This window comes from Aedes albopictus, chromosome 1, assembly GCF_035046485.1.
Source record: "Aedes albopictus strain Foshan chromosome 1, AalbF5, whole genome shotgun sequence".
NCBI lineage: Eukaryota > Metazoa > Arthropoda > Insecta > Diptera > Culicidae > Aedes > Aedes albopictus.
The window spans coordinates 20,870,377-20,888,727 of NC_085136.1; the positions used below are offsets into that span (position 1 = coordinate 20,870,377).

General features: G+C 48.6%; 1 protein-coding gene across 2 annotated transcripts in view; it reads right to left on the bottom strand.

The window, feature by feature from the left end:
- The window catches only part of LOC115260194 (uncharacterized), a 300,226-nt gene that overhangs the window by 248,344 nt on the left and 33,531 nt on the right, over positions 1 to 18,351 (bottom strand). The window lies entirely within an intron of this gene.

Genomic DNA, 18,351 nt, shown 5'->3' on the forward strand with positions numbered 1-18,351 from the left:
GGATTGGCTCACAATCCTTAGCAGAATTTGCTCATAATTCTGAGCAGGATTGGCTCACAATCTTGAACAGGCTCACGAACCTGAGCAGGATTGGCTCTCAATCCTGAGCAGGATTGGCTCTCAATCCTGAGCAGGATTGGCTCTCAATCCTGAGCAGGATTGGCTCTCAATCCTGAGCAGGATTGGCTCTCAATCCTGAGCAGAATTGGCTCACATTCTTGAGAAGGATTGGCTCACAATCCTGAGCAGGATTGGCTCACAATCCTGAGCAGGATTGGCTTACAATCCTGGGCAGGAATGGCTCACAATCCTTAGCAGGATTGGCCCACAATCCTTAGCAGAATTTGCTCATAATCCTGAGCAGGATTGGCTCACAGTCCTGAGCAGGATTGGCTCACAATCCTGAGCAGGATTGGCTCACAATCCTGAGCAGGATTGGCTCACAATCCTGAGCAGGATTGGCTCACAATCCTTAGCAGAATTTGCTCATAATCCTGAGCAGGATTGGCTCACAATCCTGAGCAGGATTGGCTCGCAATCCTGAGCAGGACTGCCTCGCAATCCTGAGCAGGATTGGCTCGCAATCCTGAGCAGGATTGGCTCACAAACCTGAGAAGGACTAGCTCTCAAACCTGAGCAGGGTTGGCTCACAATCTTGAGTAGGATAGGCTAACAATCCCGAGCAGGATTGGCTCACAATCCTGAGTAGGGTTGGCTCTCAAACTTGAGCAGGGTTGGCTCACAATCTTGGGTAGGATAGGCTCACAATCCTGAGCAGGATTGGCTCACAATACTGAGCAGGATTGGCTCACAAACCTGAGCAAGGTTGGCTCACAATCCTGAGCAGGATTGGCTCACAATCCTGAGCAGGATTGGCTCTCAAACCTGAGCAGGATTGGCTCTCAAACCTGAGCAGGATTGGCTCACAATCCTGAGCAGGATTGGCTCTCAAACCTGAGCAGGATTGGCTCTCAAACCTGAGCAGGGTTGGCTCACAATCCTGAGCAAGATTGACTCACAATCCTGAGCAGGATTGGCTCACAATCCTGAGCAGGATTGGCTCACAATCCTGAGCAGGATTGACTCACAATCCTGAGCAGGATTGGCTCACAATCCCGAGCAGGATTGGCTCACAATCCCGAGCAGAATTGGCTCACAATCCTGAGTAGGATTGGCTCTCAAACCTGAGCAGGGTTGGCTCACAAGCCTGTGCAGGATTGGCTCACAATCCCGAGCAGGAATGGCTCACAATCCTGAGCAGGATTGGCTCTCAAACCTGAGCAGGATTGCCTCGCAATACAGAGCAGGATTGGCTCACAATCCTGAACAGGATTGGCTCACAATCCTGAGCAGGATTGGCTCACAATCCTGAGCAGGATTGGCTCACAATCCTGAGCAGGATTGGCTCACAATCCTGAGCAGGATTGGCTCACAATACTGAGCAGGATTGGCTCACAATCCTAAGCAGGATTGGCTCACAATCCTGAGCAGGATTGGCTGTCAGTTCTGAGCAAGATTGGCTCACTATATTGAGCAGGATTGACTCACAATCTTGAGCAGGATTGGCTCACAATCCTGAGCAGAATTGGCTCACAATCCTGAGCAAGATTGGCTTGCAATCCTGAGTACGATTGGCTCACAATCCTGAGCAGGATCGGCTCATGATCCTGAATAGGATTGGCTCACAAACTTAAGCAGAATTAGCTCACAATCCTGAGCAGGATTGGCTCACAATCCTGAGCAGGATTGGCTCACAATCCTGAGCAGGATTGGCTCACAATCCTGAGCAGGATTGGCTCACAATCCTGAGCAGGATTGGCTCACAATCCTGAGCAGGATTGGCTCACAATCCTGAGCAGGATTGGCTCACAATCCTGAGCAGGATTGGCTCACAATCTTGAGCAGGATTGGCTCACAATCCTGAGCAGGATTGGCTCACAATCCTAAGCAGGATTGGCTCACAATCCTGAGCAGGATTGGCTGTCAGTTCTGAGCAGGATTGGCTCACTATACTGAGCAGGATTGACTCACAATCTTGAGCAGGATTGGCTCACAATCCTGAGCAGAATTGGCTCACAATCCTGAGCAGGATTGGCTTGCAATCCTGAGTACGATTGACTCACAATCATGAGCAGGATCGGCTCATGATCCTGAATAGGATTGGCTCACAAACTTAAGCAGAATTAGCTCACAATCCTGAGCAAGATTGACTCACAATCCTGAGCAGGATTGGCTCACAATCCTGAGCAGGATTGGCTCACAATCCTGAGCAGGATTGGCTCACAATCCTGAGCAGGATTGGCTCACAATCCTGAGCAGGATTGGCTCACAATCCTGAGCAGGTTTGGCTCACAATCCTGAGCAGGATTGGCTCACAATCCTGAGCAGGATTGGCTCACAATCCTGAGCAGGATTGGCTCACAATCCTGAGTAGGATTGGCTCACAATCCTGAGCAGGATTGGCTCACAAACCTGAGCAGGATTGGCTCTCAAACTTAAGCAGGGTTGGCTCACAATCTTGAGTAGGATAGGCTAACAATCCCGAGAAGGATTGGCTCACAATCCCGAGCAGGAATGGCTCACAATTCTGAGCAGGATTAGCTCACAATCCAGAGCAGGATTGGCAAACAATCCTGAGCAGGATTGGCTCACAATCTTGAGCAGGATTGCCTCACAATCCTGAGCAGGATTGGCTCACAATCCTGAGCAGGATTGGCTCACAATCCTGAGCAGGATTGGCTCACAATCCTGAGAAGGATTGGCTCACAACCCTGAGTAGGATTGGCTCACAATCCTGTGCAGGATTGGCTCACAATCCTGAGAATGATTGGCTCACAATCCTAAGCAGGATTGGCTCACAATCCTGAGCAGGATTGGCTCAAAATGCTGAGCAGGATTGGCTCACAATCCTGAGAATGATTGGCTCACAATCCTAAGCAGGATTGGCTCACAATCCTAAGCAGGATTGGCTCACAATCTTGAGCAGGATTGGCTCACAATCCTGAGCAGGTATAGCTCACAATCCTGAACAGGATTGGCTCACAATCCTGAGCAGGATTGGCTCACAATCCTGAGCAGGATTGGCTCACAATCCTGAGCAGAATTGGCTCACAATCCTGAGCAGGATTGGCTCACAATCCTGAGCAGAATTGGCTCACGTTCCTGAGCAGGGTTGGTTCACAGATCAGAGCAGGATTAACTCACAATCCTGAGCAGGATTGGCTCACAATCCTGAGCAGAATTGGCTCACAATCCTGAGCAGGATTGGCTCACAATCCTGAGCAGAATTGGCTCACGTTCCTGAGCAGGGTTGGTTCACAGATCAGAGCAGGATTAACTCACAATCCTGAGCAGGATTGGCTCACTATCCTGAGCAGGATTGGCTCACAATCCTGAGCATGATTGGCTCACAATCCTGAGCATGATTGGCTCACAATCCTGAGCAGGATTGGCTCACAATCCTGAGCATGATTGGCTCACAATCCTGAGCAGGATTGGCTCGCAATCCTGAGCAGGATTGGCTCGCAATCCTGAGCAGGATTGGCTCGCAATCCTGAGCAGGATCGGCTCGCAATCCTGAGCAGGATTGGCTCGCAATCCTGAGCAGGATTGGTTTGCAATCCTGAGCAGGATTGGCTCGCAATCCTGAGCAGGATTGGCTCACAATCCTGAGCAGGATTGGCTCACAATCCTGAGCAGGATTGGCTCACAATCCTGAGCAGGATTGGCTCACAATCCTGAGCAGGATTGGCTCACAATCCTGAGCAGGATTGGCTCACAATCCTGAGCAGGATTGTCTCACAATCCTGAGCAGGATTGGCTCACAATCCTGAGCAGGATTGGCTCACAATCCTGAGCAGGATTGGCTCGCAATCCTGAGTAGCATTGGCTCACAATCCTGAGCAGGGTTGGCTCACAATCCAGAGCAGGATTGGCTCACAATCCTGAGCAGGTTTAGCTCACAGTCCTGAGCAGGATTGGTTCACAATCCTGAGCAGGATTGGCTCACAATCCTGAGCAGGATTGACTCACAATCCTGAGCAGGATTGGCTCACAATCCTGAGCAGGATTGGCTCACAATCCTGAGCAGGATTGGCTCACAATCCTGAGCAGGATTGGCTCACAATCCTGAGCAGGATTGGCTCACAATCCTGAGCAGGATTGGCTCACAATCCTGAGCAGGATTGGCTCACAATCCTGAGCAGGATTGGCTCACAATCCTGAGCAGGATTGACTCACAATCCTGAGCAGGATTGGCTCACAATCCTGAGCAGGATTGGCTCACAATCCTGAGCAGGATTGGCTCACAATACAGAGTACGATTGGCTCACAATCTTGAGCAGGATTGGCTCACAATCCTGAGCAGGATTGGCTCACAATCTTGAGCAGGATTGGCTCACAATCTTGAGCAGGATTGGCTCACAATCCTGAGCAGGATTGGCTCACAATACAGAGCACGATTGGCTCACAATCTTGAGCAGGATTGGCTCACAATCCTGAGCAGGATTGGCTCCCAATCCTGAGCAGGATTGGCTCCCAATCCTGAGCAGGATTGGCTCCCAATCCTGAGCAGGATTGGCTCCTAATCCTGAGCAGGATTGGCTCCCAATCCTGAGCAGGATTGGCTCCCAATCCTGAGCAGGATTGGCTCCCAATCCTGAGCAGGATTGGCTCCCAATCCTGAGCAGGATTGGCTCCCAATCCTGAGCAGGATTGGCTCCCAATCCTGAGCAGGATTGGCTCCCAATCCTGAGCAGGATTGGCTCCCAATCCTGAGCAGGATTGGCTCCCAATCCTGAGCAGGATTGGCTCCCAATCCTGAGCAGGATTGGCTCACAATCCTGAGCAGGATTGGCTCGCAATCCTGAGCAGGATTGGCTCCCAATCCTGAGCAGGATTGGCTCCCAATCCTGAGCAGGATTGGCTCCCAATCCTGAGCAGGATTGGCTCCCAATCCTGAGCAGGATTGGCTCCCAATCCTGAGCAGGATTGGCTCCCAATCCCGAGCAGGATTGGCTCACAATCCTGAGCAGGATTGGCTCACAATCCTGAGCAGGATTGGTTCACTATCCTGAGCAAGATTGGCTCACAATCCTGAGTCGGATTGGCTCACAATCCTGAAAAGAATTGGCTCACATTCCTAAGCAGGATTGGTTCACAATCCTGAGCAGGATTGGCTCACAATCCTGAGCAGGATTGGCTCACAATCCTGAGCAGGACTGGCTCACAATCCTGAGCAGGATTGGCTCCCAATCCTGAGCAGGATTGGCTCCCAATCCTGAGCAGGATTGGCTCCCAATCCTGAGCAGGATTGGCTCCCAATCCTGAGCAGGATTGGCTCCCAATCCTGAGCAGGATTGGCTCCCAATCCTGAGCAGGATTGGCTCCCAATCCTGAGCAGGATTGGCTCCCAATCCTGAGCAGGATTGGCTTCCAATCCCGAGCAGGATTGGCTCACAATCCTGAGCAGGATTGGCTCACAATCCTGAGCAGGATTGGTTCACTATCCTGAGCAAGATTGGCTCACAATCCTGAGTCGGATTGGCTCACAATCCTGAAAAGAATTGGCTCACATTCCTAAGCAGGATTGGTTCACAATCCTGAGCAGGATTGGCTCACAATCCTGAGCAGGACTGACTTACAATCCTGAGCAGGATTGGCTCACAATCCTGAGCAGGATTGGCTCACAATCCTGAGCAGGATTGGCTCACAATCCTGAGCAGGATTGATTCACAATCCTGAGCAGGATTGATTCACAATCCTGAGCAGGATTGGCTCACAATCCTGAGTCGGATTGGCTCACGTTCCTGAGCAGGATTGGCTAATGTTCCTGAGCAGGATTGGCTCACTATCCTGAGCAGGATTGGCTCACAATCCTGAGCATGATTGGCTCCCAATCCTGAGCAGGATTGGCTCCCAATCCTGAGCAGGATTGGCTCCCAATCCTGAGCAGGATTGGCTCCCAATCCTGAGCAGGATTGGCTCCCAATCCTGAGCAGGATTGGCTCCCAATCCTGAGCAGGATTGGCTCCCAATCCTGAGCAGGATTGGCTCCCAATCCTGAGCAGGATTGGCTCCCAATCCTGAGCAGGATTGGCTCCCAATCCTGAGCAGGATTGGCTCCCAATCCTGAGCAGGATTGGCTCCCAATCCTGAGCAGGATTGGCTCCCAATCCTGAGCAGGATTGGCTCCCAATCCTGAGCAGGATTGGCTCCCAATCCTGAGCAGGATTGGCTCCCAATCCTGAGCAGGATTGGCTCACAATCCTGAGCAGGATTGGCTCACAATCCTGAGCAGGATTGGTTCACTATTCTGAGCAAGATTGGCTCACAATCCTGAGTCGGATTGGCTCACAATCCTGAAAAGAATTGGCTCACATTCCTAAGCAGGATTGGTTCACAATCCTGAGCAGGATTGGCTCACAATCCTGAGCAGGACTGGCTCACAATCCTGAGCAGGATTGATTCACAATCCTGAGCAGGATTGGTTCACTATTCTGAGCAAGATTGGCTCACAATCCTGAGTCGGATTGGCTCACAATCCTGAAAAGAATTGGCTCACATTCCTAAGCAGGATTGGTTCACAATCCTGAGCAGGATTGGCTCACAATCCTGAGCAGGACTGGCTCACAATCCTGAGCAGGATTGGCTCACAATCTTGAGCAGGATTGGCTCACAATCTTGAGCTGGATTGGCTCACAATCCTGAGCAGGATTGGCTCACAATCCTGAGCAGGATTGGCTCACAATCTTGAGCAGGATTGGCTCACAATCTTGAGCTGGATTGGCTCACAATCCTGAGCAGGATTGGCTCACAATCCTGAGCATGATTGGCTCACAATACAGAGCACGATTGGCTCACAATCTTGAGCAGGATTGGCTCACAATCTTGAGCTGGATTGGCTCACAATCCTGAGCAGGATTGGCTCACAGTCCTGAGCAGGATTGGCTCCCAATCCTGAGCAGGATTGGCTCCCAATCCTGAGCAGGATTGGCTCCCAATGCTGAGCAGGATTGGCTCCCAATCCTGAGCAGGATTGGCTCCCAATCCTGAGCAGGATTGGCTCCCAATCCTGAGCAGGATTGGCTCCCAATCCTGAGCAGGATTGGCTCCCAATCCCGAGCAGGATTGGCTCACAATCCTGAGCAGGATTGGCTCACAATCCTGAGCAGGATTGGTTCACTATCCTGAGCAAGATTGGCTCACAATCCTGAGCAGGATTGGCTCACAATCCTGAGCAGGATTGGCTCACAATACAGAGCACGATTGGCTCACAATCTTGAGCAGGATTGGCTCACAATCTTGAGCTGGATTGGCTCACAATCCTGAGCAGGATTGGCTCACAGTCCTGAGCAGGATTGGCTCACAATCCTGAGCAGGATTGGCTCCCAATCCTGAGCAGGATTGGCTCCCAATCCTGAGCAGGATTGGCTCCCAATCCTGAGCAGGATTGGCTCCCAATCCTGAGCAGGATTGGCTCCCAATCCTGAGCAGGATTGGCTCCCAATCCTGAGCAGGATTGGCTCCCAATCCTGAGCAGGATTGGCTCCCAATCCTGAGCAGGATTGGCTCCCAATCCTGAGCAGGATTGGCTCCCAATCCTGAGCAGGATTGGCTCCCAATCCTGAGCAGGATTGGCTCCCAATCCTGAGCAGGATTGGCTCCCAATCCTGAGCAGGATTGGCTCCCAATCCTGAGCAGGATTGGCTCACAATCCTGAGCAGGATTGGCTCCCAATCCTGAGCAGGATTGGCTCCCAATCCTGAGCAGGATTGGCTCACAATCTTGAGCTGGATTGGCTCACAATCCTGAGCAGGATTGGCTCACAATCCTGAGCAGGATTGGCTCACAATCTTGAGCAGGATTGGCTCACAATCTTGAGCTGGATTGGCTCACAATCCTGAGCAGGATTGGCTCACAATCCTGAGCAGGATTGGCTCACAATACAGAGCACGATTGGCTCACAATCTTGAGCAGGATTGGCTCACAATCTTGAGCTGGATTGGCTCACAATCCTGAGCAGGATTGGCTCACAGTCCTGAGCAGGATTGGCTCACAATCCTGAGCAGGATTGGCTCCCAATCCTGAGCAGGATTGGCTCCCAATCCTGAGCAGGATTGGCTCCCAATCCTGAGCAGGATTGGCTCCCAATCCTGAGCAGGATTGGCTCCCAATCCTGAGCAGGATTGGCTCCCAATCCTGAGCAGGATTGGCTCCCAATCCTGAGCAGGATTGGCTCCCAATCCTGAGCAGGATTGGCTCCCAATCCTGAGCAGGATTGGCTCCCAATCCTGAGCAGGATTGGCTCCCAATCCTGAGCAGGATTGACTCCCAATCCTGAGCAGGATTGGCTCCCAATCCTGAGCAGGATTGGCTCCCAATCCTGAGCAGGATTGGCTCCCAATCCTGAGCAGGATTGGCTCCCAATCCCGAGCAGGATTGGCTCACAATCCTGAGCAGGATTGGCTCACAATCCTGAGCAGGATTGGTTCACTATCCTGAGCAAGATTGGCTCACAATCCTGAGTCGGATTGGCTCACAATCCTGAAAAGAATTGGCTCACATTCCTAAGCAGGATTGGTTCACAATCCTAAGCAGGATTGGCTCACAATCCTGAACAGGTTTGGCTCACAATCCTTAGCAGAATTGGCTCACAATCCTGAGAAGGATTGCCTCCCAATTTTGAGCAGAATTGGCTTATAGTTCCTGAGCAGGACTGTCTTTGTTCAAGATTCAATGAGAATAATAAGGAGCATTAACTCATTTAAAGATATTTAATGTGGAACCAGGAAGAAGAACAATATTCTAAACCATCCAGATCATATTCTGTCGCAATTATTTGACCGAACGGTATAGATCCACTGTCAACCGAAGCTTCCCCACAGAAACTTTCGACTACCTTCTTCTATGTTAATAATTTTTATAGCGGAAATGCACAATTTACCACTGAAACCAGCAGCGTATCGTTCTCCCCTCAATTTCAGTCCAAAAAATTTAGCATCACAATAGGCGGCGCGGCACGGCGGGTGTGGTGGACTCAACACACAAATCAGCACACACGGCAACAGACACCGCTGCCGAGAACCGAGTTTTCGGAAAAAAATATGTCACCTCATCATTGCGCTCTATGTGATTCGTTTCTTTTTTTTGCGGTTTAGCTTCCAGTACCGACCGACTAGGGGAGAACCACAGTTCTAAATTGATCCCAATATCGAAGTTGATGGGGTCGGTCGGTTGCTCCAAATCTCCGGCAGGCAGGCAGTCAGTCAGGGCCCATAACCGCGCACATCACCACCGCGCAGATTCAATCTCAGTTGGCTAGCTGGCTTGGCGGTGATGCGCGCGGGGTATCTGCGCTTGCTGCGATGATGCAGTCAAAGTTAAATTGATATAAATCGTACTACACCTAAACCTTGATTTACGTCCACTATTGGCTTAGCGAAAAAAAATTCTACCGACATAATAATGATCAAAATACACATTTTTATATTTTTGTACGCTTCTCCTAATCACGAAGATGTTTTAAAAAATATAAAACTGTTGAGTTTGCTCATTGTCTTAGCGGTAGATTTTTTTGTCGCTCAGCCAAGCATGGACGTAAAAAAAGGACAAGGTGTATTCATTTCTGCCTCGACGAAATCTACTCTGCCAACGATTCTCCGGTTCGGTTCTATACACCTCGCTGAAGCAGACGGGTTCAACCGTTGCGCTGACGGTTATCCGGTTCCACTTTTAGGGTGCGTCGCGGTGCGGTGTGTTGCTCGGTGATCTGCACTGCTGATCAAAGGGGTTCCACGATATGCCACGATCGCTTTGGAACGGTGTGGTGATTTGGTCGGAGTGATTTATGATCTTTGAATTGAGCTCTGCGCGGCGGAAAGCAAGCATTATGAGCTGTGTGGAACATAGTAGATTGAACCATTTTGAGGCTTCCTAAGATTTGCACTAGGGCTCTAGGCGGTGGTGTTCCGTTGGGAATCGACTGCGCGGGAACGGATGGACGGATTTGTGACGTAGATTACGAGAAGTGAACAAATGAGCTCCATTACGCACCGTTGCGTGGTTAGTCGGATATTGAAGGGAATTGGGAGTGTAATTTAGAAAAAAAAACAAAGAATAAAACTATGAGAAAGTGCATGACCTACATGGAATAGTGATTATGAGACAGAAACGTCACATTTCCGGGAAAAGCATAACCTGGAGCATTATGAGCAAGTTTTGAGATCTAATCTTGATCAAAATTGTGAGCTCTGCGAAAGCTTCCAACGAATCTCTGCGAAAGATTCCAACGAATCTCTGGGAGAGATTCCAGCGAATCTCTGGGAGAGATTCCAGCGAATCTCTGGGAGAGATTCCAGCGAATCTCTGGGAGAGATTCCAGCGAATCTCTGGGAGAGATTCCAGCGAATCTCTGGGAGAGATTCCAGCGAATCTCTGGGAGAGATTCCAGCGAATCTCTGGGAGAGATTCCAGCGAATCTCTGGGAGAGATTCCAGCGAATCTCTGGGAGAGATTCCAGCGAATCTCTGGGAGAGATTCCAGCGAATCTCTGGGAGAGATTCCAGCGAATCTCTGGGAGAGATTCCAGCGAATCTCTGGGAGAGATTCCAGCGAATCTCTGGGAGAGATTCCAGCGAATCTCTGGGAGAGATTCCAGCGAATCTCTGGGAGAGATTCCAGCGAATCTCTGGGAGAGATTCCAGCGAATCTCTGGGAGAGATTCCAGCGAATCTCTGGGAGAGATTCCAGCGAATCTCTGGGAGAGATTCCAGCGAATCTCTGGGAGAGATTCCAGCGAATCTCTGGGAGAGATTCCAGCGAATCTCTGGGAGAGATTCCAGCGAATCTCTGGGAGAGAATCCAGCGAATCTCTGGGAGAGATTCCAGCGAATCTCTGGGAGAGATTCCAGCGAATCTCTGGGAGAGATTCCAGCGAATCTCTGGGAGAGATTCCAGCGAATCTCTGGGAGAGATTCCAGCGAATCTCTGGGAGAGATTCCAGCGAATCTCTGGGAGAGATTCCAGCGAATCTCTGGGAGAGATTCCAGCGAATCTCTGGGAGAGATTCCAGCGAATCTCTGGGAGAGATTCCAGCGAATCTCTGGGAGAGATTCCAGCGAATCTCTAGGAGAGATTCCAGCGAATCTCTAGGAGAGATTCCAGCGAATCTCTGGAAGAGATTCCAGCGAATCTCTGGAAGAGATTCCAGCGAATCTCTGGAAGAGATTCCAGCGAATCTCTGGAAGAGATTCCAGCGAATCTCTGGGAGAGATTCCAGCGAATCTCTGGGAGAGATTCAAACGAATCTCTGGGAGAGTTTCCAACGAATTTGTGAGCCAATCCTGCTCAGGATTGCGAGCCAATCCTGCTCAGGATTGCGAGCCAATCCTGCTCAGGATTGTGAGCCAATCCTGCTCAGGATTGTGAGCCAATCCTGCTCAGGATTGTGAGCCAATCCTGCTCAGGATTGTGAGCCAATCCTGCTCAGGATTGTGAGCCAATCCTGCTCAGGATTGTGAGCCAATCCTGCTCAGGATTGTGAGCCAATCATGCTCAGGATTGTGAGCCAATCCTGCTCAGGATTGTGAGCCAATCCTGCTCAGGATTGTGAGCCAATCCTGCTCAGGATTGTGAGCCAATCCTGCTCAGGATTGTGAGCCAATCCTGCTCAGGATTGTGAGCCAATCCTGCTCAGGATTGTGAGCCAATCCTGCTCAGGATTGTGAGCCAATCCTGCTCAGGATTGTGAGCCAATCCTGCTCAGGATTGTGAGCCAATCCTGCTCAGGATTGTGAGCCAATCCTGCTCAGGATTGTGAGCCAATCCTGCTCAGTTTTGTGAGCCAATCCTGCTCAGGATTGTGAGCCAATCCTGCTCAGGATTGTGAGCCAATCCTGCTCAGGATTGTGAGCCAATCCTGGTCAGGATTGTGAGCCAATCTTGCCCTGGTTTGTGAGTCAATCCTGCTCAGGATTGTGAGCCAAACCTGGTCAATATTGTGAGCCAATCCTGCTCAGGATTGTGAGCCAATACTGCTCAGGATTGTGAGCCAATCCTGCTCATGGTTGTGAGCCAATCCTGCTCAGGATTGTGAGTCAATCCTGGTCAGGATTGTGAGCCAATCCTGGTCAGGATTGTGAGCCAATCCTGGTCAGGATTGTGAGCCAATCCTGCTCAAGATTGTGAGTCAATCCTGCTCAACAACTATAAGCCAATCCTGATCAGGACTGTGAGCAAATCCTACTCAGGATTGTGAGCCAATCCTGCTCAGGATTGTGAGCCAATCCTGCTCAGGATTGTGAGCCAATCCTGCTCAGAATTGTGAGCCAATCCTATTCAGGATTGTGAACCAATCCTGCTCAGGATTTTGAGCCAATCCTGGTCAGGATTGTGAGCCAGTCTTGCTCAGGATTGTGAGCCAATCCTGCTCAGGATTGTGAGTCAATCTTGCTCAGGTTTGTGAGCCAATCCTGCTCAGGATTTAGAGCCTACTCTCTTCAGGATTGTGAGCCAATCCTGCTCAGGATTGTGAGCCAATCCTGCTTAAGATTGTGAGCCAATCCTGCTCAGGATTGTGAGCCAATTCTGCTCAGGAGTGTGAGTCAATCCTGCTGAGGATTGCGAGTCAACCTGCTAAGGATTGTGGGCCAATTCTCCAGAATATCCAGTCTTGATCAGGATTGTGAGCCAATCCTATTCAGAATTGTGAGCCAATCCTGCTCAGGATTGGGAGCCAATCCTGCTCAAGATTGGGAGCCAATCCTGCTCAGGATTGTGAGTCAATCTTGCTCAAGATTGTGAGTCAATCCCGGTCAGGATTGTGAGCCTATCTTGCTCAGGATTGTGATCCAATCCTGCTCAGGATTGCGAGCCAATCCTGCTCAGAATTGTGAGTCAAACCTGCTCAGGATTGTGAGTCAATTCTGCTCAGGATTGTGAGTCAATCCTGCTCAGGATTGTGAGCCAATCCTGCTCATGATTGCGACCCAATCTTGCTAAGGATTGTGAGCCAGATTAACACCTTGAAACTCCCAGGTTCCAAGCTGAAATTATCCAGGTTTCCAGCTGAAAATGTCAACGATTGCAGCTACAATCTTCAAGTTTCCCAGCTGGTATCTGCCAGGTTCCGGGTAGCGGGAAAAATTAAGACTACCAGTTAGAATCTTTCAGGTTCCCGATTGTAATTTTCGGGGTTTCCAGCGTAAATCTGTCAGATTCTTAACTGGAATCTTCCAGGTTCCTAGCTGTTATCTTCCAAGTTCGTAGCGGGAATTTTCCAAAGTACCAACTAGAATCATCTAAGTTTTCAGTTGGAATCATCCAGGTACCCAACTTAAATCGTCCAGGTATCCAGCTGTAATCTTGCAGGTTCCTATCCGGAATCTCCAAGATTTCTAACTGGAAACTTCCAGATTTGCAGCAGGAATCTTTGAGTTACAGTGGGAAAAATTACGGCTACAGCTACAATCTTCCGGGTATTATTTTGCGGATTTCTATTTGTAATCTTCTAGTTTTCTAGCTGAAATCACGCAGATTTCCAGATGGAATCTTCCAAGTTTTCAGCTGGAAACTTCGGGTTTGCAGCTGAAATCTTCAATCTTCTAATCAGGTAACTTCCAGGTTCCCAGAGAGTGTTTTCAGGCAACCAGCTAGAATATTCCAGAATATTTCAAGTTCCCATCTATTAGCTCCCAATTAGAATCCTCCAGGATTGCATCTGGCATCTTCAAGCTTCTCAGCTAGTATCTTCTATGTTCCTCGCGAACAATCTTCAGAACATCAATTTTTTTTTTCAGGATCCCACTTCCAATCCTTATGGTTCCCCGTCAGAATAATCCAGGTTCCTTTCTAGAATCATGTAGATTTCTAACTGAAATCTTCCAGATTCCCGGCTACTGTCTTCCAGGCTCTCATTTGAAATCTTCCAGGTTCCTAGCTGTAATCTTCGAAGGTCCTTGAGGAATTCTCCCATATTTCCAGCTAGCGTTTTCCAGGTTTGCAACTGAATCTTCAAGTTTCTCAGCTACTATTTTCCAGGATCCTTCCCTGCTAGAATCTCAAATTTCTCATCTCGTAACTTCCAGGTCTCTGCGAGTGTTTTGTAAGCAACCAACTAACATCTTCTAAGAAACCAGTTAGGACCTTGGGGGTTCAAAAAGAGATTCTTAGGAATCTTTCAAGTTTCCAGCTGTCATCTCCCGATTTTTGAGCTGTAATATCCCAAGTTCAATTTTTCAGGTTCTCAGCAGGTATCTTCCAGGTAACCAGCGGCAATCTCTTATGTTTCTAGTGAGAATTTCTTAGTTCCCCTACTAAAACACTCCAGGTTTCTTGATGCACGAACGAATCTCTGGGGAAAGTTGCAATGAATCTCAGAGAGAAGTTCTACCGAACCTCTAGAAGGGATTCCAACGAACCTCTAGGATACATTCCAACGAATCTCTGGGAGAGATTGTAACGAATCTTCGGACGAGCTTGCAATGAATCTCTGGGAGATATTCCAACGAATCATTGGGAGATATTCCAACGAATCATTGGGAGAGATTCCAACGAATCTCTGGGAGAGATTCCTACGAATCTCTGGGAGAGATTCCAACGAATCTCTGGAAGAGATTCCAACGAATCTCTGGAAGAGATTCCAACGAATCTCTGGAAGAGATTCCAACGAATCTCTGGAAGAGATTCCAACGAATCTCTGGGAGAGATTCCAACGAATCTCTGGGAGAGATTACAACGAATCTCTGGGAAAGATTCCAACGAATCTCTGGGAGATTCCTACGAATCTCTGGGAGAGATTCCATCGAATCTCTGGGAGAGATTCCATCGAATCTCTGGGAGAGATTCCATCGAATCTCTGGGAGAGATTCCAACGAATCTCTGGGAGAGATTCCAACGAATCTCTGGGAGAGATTCAAAAGAATCTCTGGAAGAGATTCCAACGAATCTCTGGGAGAGATTCCAACGAATCTCTGGGAGAGATTCCAACGAATCTCTGGGAGAGATTACAACGAATCTCTGGGAAAGATTCCAACGAATCTCTGGGAGAGATTCCTACGAATCTCTGGGAGAGATTCCTACGAATCTCTGGGAGAGATTCTATCGAATCTCTGGGAGAGATTCCAACGAATCTCTGGGAGAGATTCCAACGAATCTCTGGGAGAGATTCAAAAGAATCTCTGGAAGAGATTCCAACGAATCTCTGGGAGAGATTCCAACGAATCTCTGGGAGAGATTACAACGAATCTCTGGGAAAGATTCCAACGAATCTCTGGGAGAGATTCCTACGAATCTCTGGGAGAGATTCCATCGAATCTCTGGGAGAGATTCCAACGAATCTCTGGGAGAGATTCAAAAGAATCTCTGGAAGAGATTCCAACGAATCTCTGGAAGAGATTCCAACGAATCTCTGGGAGAGATTCCAACGAATCTCTGGGAGAGATTCCAACGAATCTCTGGGAGAGATTACAACGAATCTCTGGGAAAGATTCCAACGAATCTCTGGGAGAGATTCCTACGAATCTCTGGGAGAGATTCCATCGAATCTCTGGGAGAGATTCCATCGAATCTCTGGGAGAGATTCCAACGAATCTCTGGGAGAGGTTCCAACGAATCTCTGGGCGAGATTCAAAAGAATCTCTGGAAGAGATTCCAACGAATCTCTGGGAGAGATTCCAACGAATCTCTGGGAGAGATTACAACGAATCTCTGGGAAAGATTCCAACGAATCTCTGGGAGAGATTCCTACGAATCTCTGGGAGAGATTCCATCGAATCTCTGGGAGAGATTCCATCGAATCTCTGGGAGAGATTTCAACGAATCTCTGGGAGAGATTCCAACGAATCTCTGGGAGAGATTCAAAAGAATCTCTGGAAGAGATTCCAACGAATCTCTGGGAGAGATTCCAACGAATCTCTGGGAGAGATTACAACAAATCTCTGGGAAAGATTCCAACGAATTTCTGGGAGAGATTCCTACGAATCTCTGGGAGAGATTCCTACGAATCTCTGGGAGAGATTCCAACGAATCTCTGGGAGAGATTCCATCGAATCTCTGGGAGAGATTCCAACGAATCTCTGGGAGAGATTCCAACGAATCTCTGGGAGAGATTCAAAAGAATCTCTGGAAGAGATTCCAACGAATCTCTGGAAGAGATTCCAACGAATCTCTGGGAGAGATTCCAACGAATCTCTGGGAGAGATTACAACGAATCTCTGGGAAAGATTCCAACGAATCTCTGGGAGAGATTCCTACGAATCTCTGGGAGAGATTCCATCGAATCTCTGGGAGAGATTCCATCGAATCTCTGGGAGAGATTCCATCGTATCTCTGGGAGAGATTCCATCGAATCTCTGGGAGAGATTCCATCGAATCTCTGGGAGAGATTCCAACGAATCTCTGGGAGAGATTCCAACGAATCTCTGGGAGAGATTCAAAAGAATCTCTGGAAGAGATTCCAACGAATCTCTGGGAGAGATTCCAACGAATCTCTGGGAGAGATTACAACGAATCTCTGGGAAAGATTCCAACGAATCTCTGGGAGAGATTCCAACGAATCTCTGGGAGAGATTCCAACGAATCTCTGGGAGAGATTCCAACGAATCTCTGGGAGAGATTCCAACGAATCTCTGGGAGAGATTCCAACGAATCTCTGGGAGAGATTCCAACGAATCTCTGGGAGAGATTCCAACGAATCTCTGGGAGAAATTCCAACGAATCTCTGGGAGAAATTCCAATGAATCTCTGGGAGAAATTTCAACAAACCTCTAAGAGAGATTCCAACGAATTTCTGCGAGAGATTCCAACGAATCGCTGCGAGAGATTCCATCGAATTTCTGGGAGAAATTCCTACGAATCTCTGGGAGAGATTCCAACGAATCTCTGGAAGAGATTCCAACGAACCTCTGGGAGAGATTCCAATAAATCTCAGAAAGATTTCAACGAATCGCTGGGAGAAATTCCAATGAATCTCTGGGAGAAATTCCAACAAACCTCTAGGAGAAATTCCAATGAATCTCTGGGAGAGATTCCAACAAATCTCTGGGAGAGATTTCAACAAATCTCAGGAAAAGATTCCATCGAATCTCTATGAGAGATTGCAATCTTGCTCAGGAATGTGAGCCAATCCTGCTCAGGATTGTGAGCCAATCCTGTTCAATACTATGTTCCAATTCACCTCAGGATTGAGACCCAATCCTACTCTGGCTAACAACCCTTGTGAGCCAATCCTGCTCAGGATTGTGAGCCAATCCTGCTCAGGATTGTGAGCCAATCCTGCTCAGGATTGTGAGCCAATCCTGCTCAGGATTGTGAGCCAATCCTGCTCAGGATTGTGAGCCAATCCTGCTCAGGATTGTAAGCCAATCCTGCTCAGGATTGTGAGCCAATCCTGCTCAATATTGTGAGCCAATCCTGCTCAGGATTGTGAGTCAATCGTGCAAGACTGTGAGTCAATTTCGCTCAGGATTGTAAGTCATTTCTGCTCAGGATTGTGAGTCAATCCTGCTCAGGATTGTGAGTCAATCCTGCTCAATATTGTGAGTCGATCCCGCTCAGGATTGTGAGCCAATCCTGCTCAGGATTGTGAGCCAATCCTGCTCAGGATTGTGAGCCAATCCTGCTCAGGATTGTGAGCCAATCCTGCTCAGGATTGTGAGCCAATCCTGCTCAGGATTGTGAGTCAATCGTGCAAGACTGTGAGTCAATTTCGCTCAGGATTGTAAGTCATTTCTGCTCAGGATTGTGAGTCAATCCTGCTCAATATTGTGAGTCGATCCCGCTCAGGATTGTGAGCCAATCCTGCTCAGGATTGTGAGCCAATCCTGTTCAATACTATGTTCCAATTCACCTCAGGATTGAGACCCAATCCTGCTCTGGCTAACAACCCTTGTGAGCCAATCCTGCTCAGGATTGTAAGCCAATCCTGCTCAGGGCTGTGAGCCAATCCTGCTCAGGATTGTGTGCAAATCCTGCTCAGGATTGTGAGCCAATCCTGCTCAGGATTGTGAGCCAACCCTGCTTAGGATTTTGAGTCAATCCTGCTCAGGATTGTGAGCTAATCCTGCTCATGATTGTGATCCAACCCTGCTTAAGATTGTGAGCCAATCCTGCTCAGGATTGTGAGCTAATCCTGCTCATGATTGTGAGGCGATCCTGCTCAGTGAAACACTTCCGTTCTGGTTGATGGTTTGTATCAAAGTGTCTTTATTATACAATCAAGGTTCCTACGATTATAAGTATGTTTCTACCGCCTACTACATCTCTCCTTTGTTTTAACAATAAAATAAATAAATTATCGTAGTTTTAATTATTACAGCGTTTGAAATTATACAGAACATAATCTTTCAAAAATTC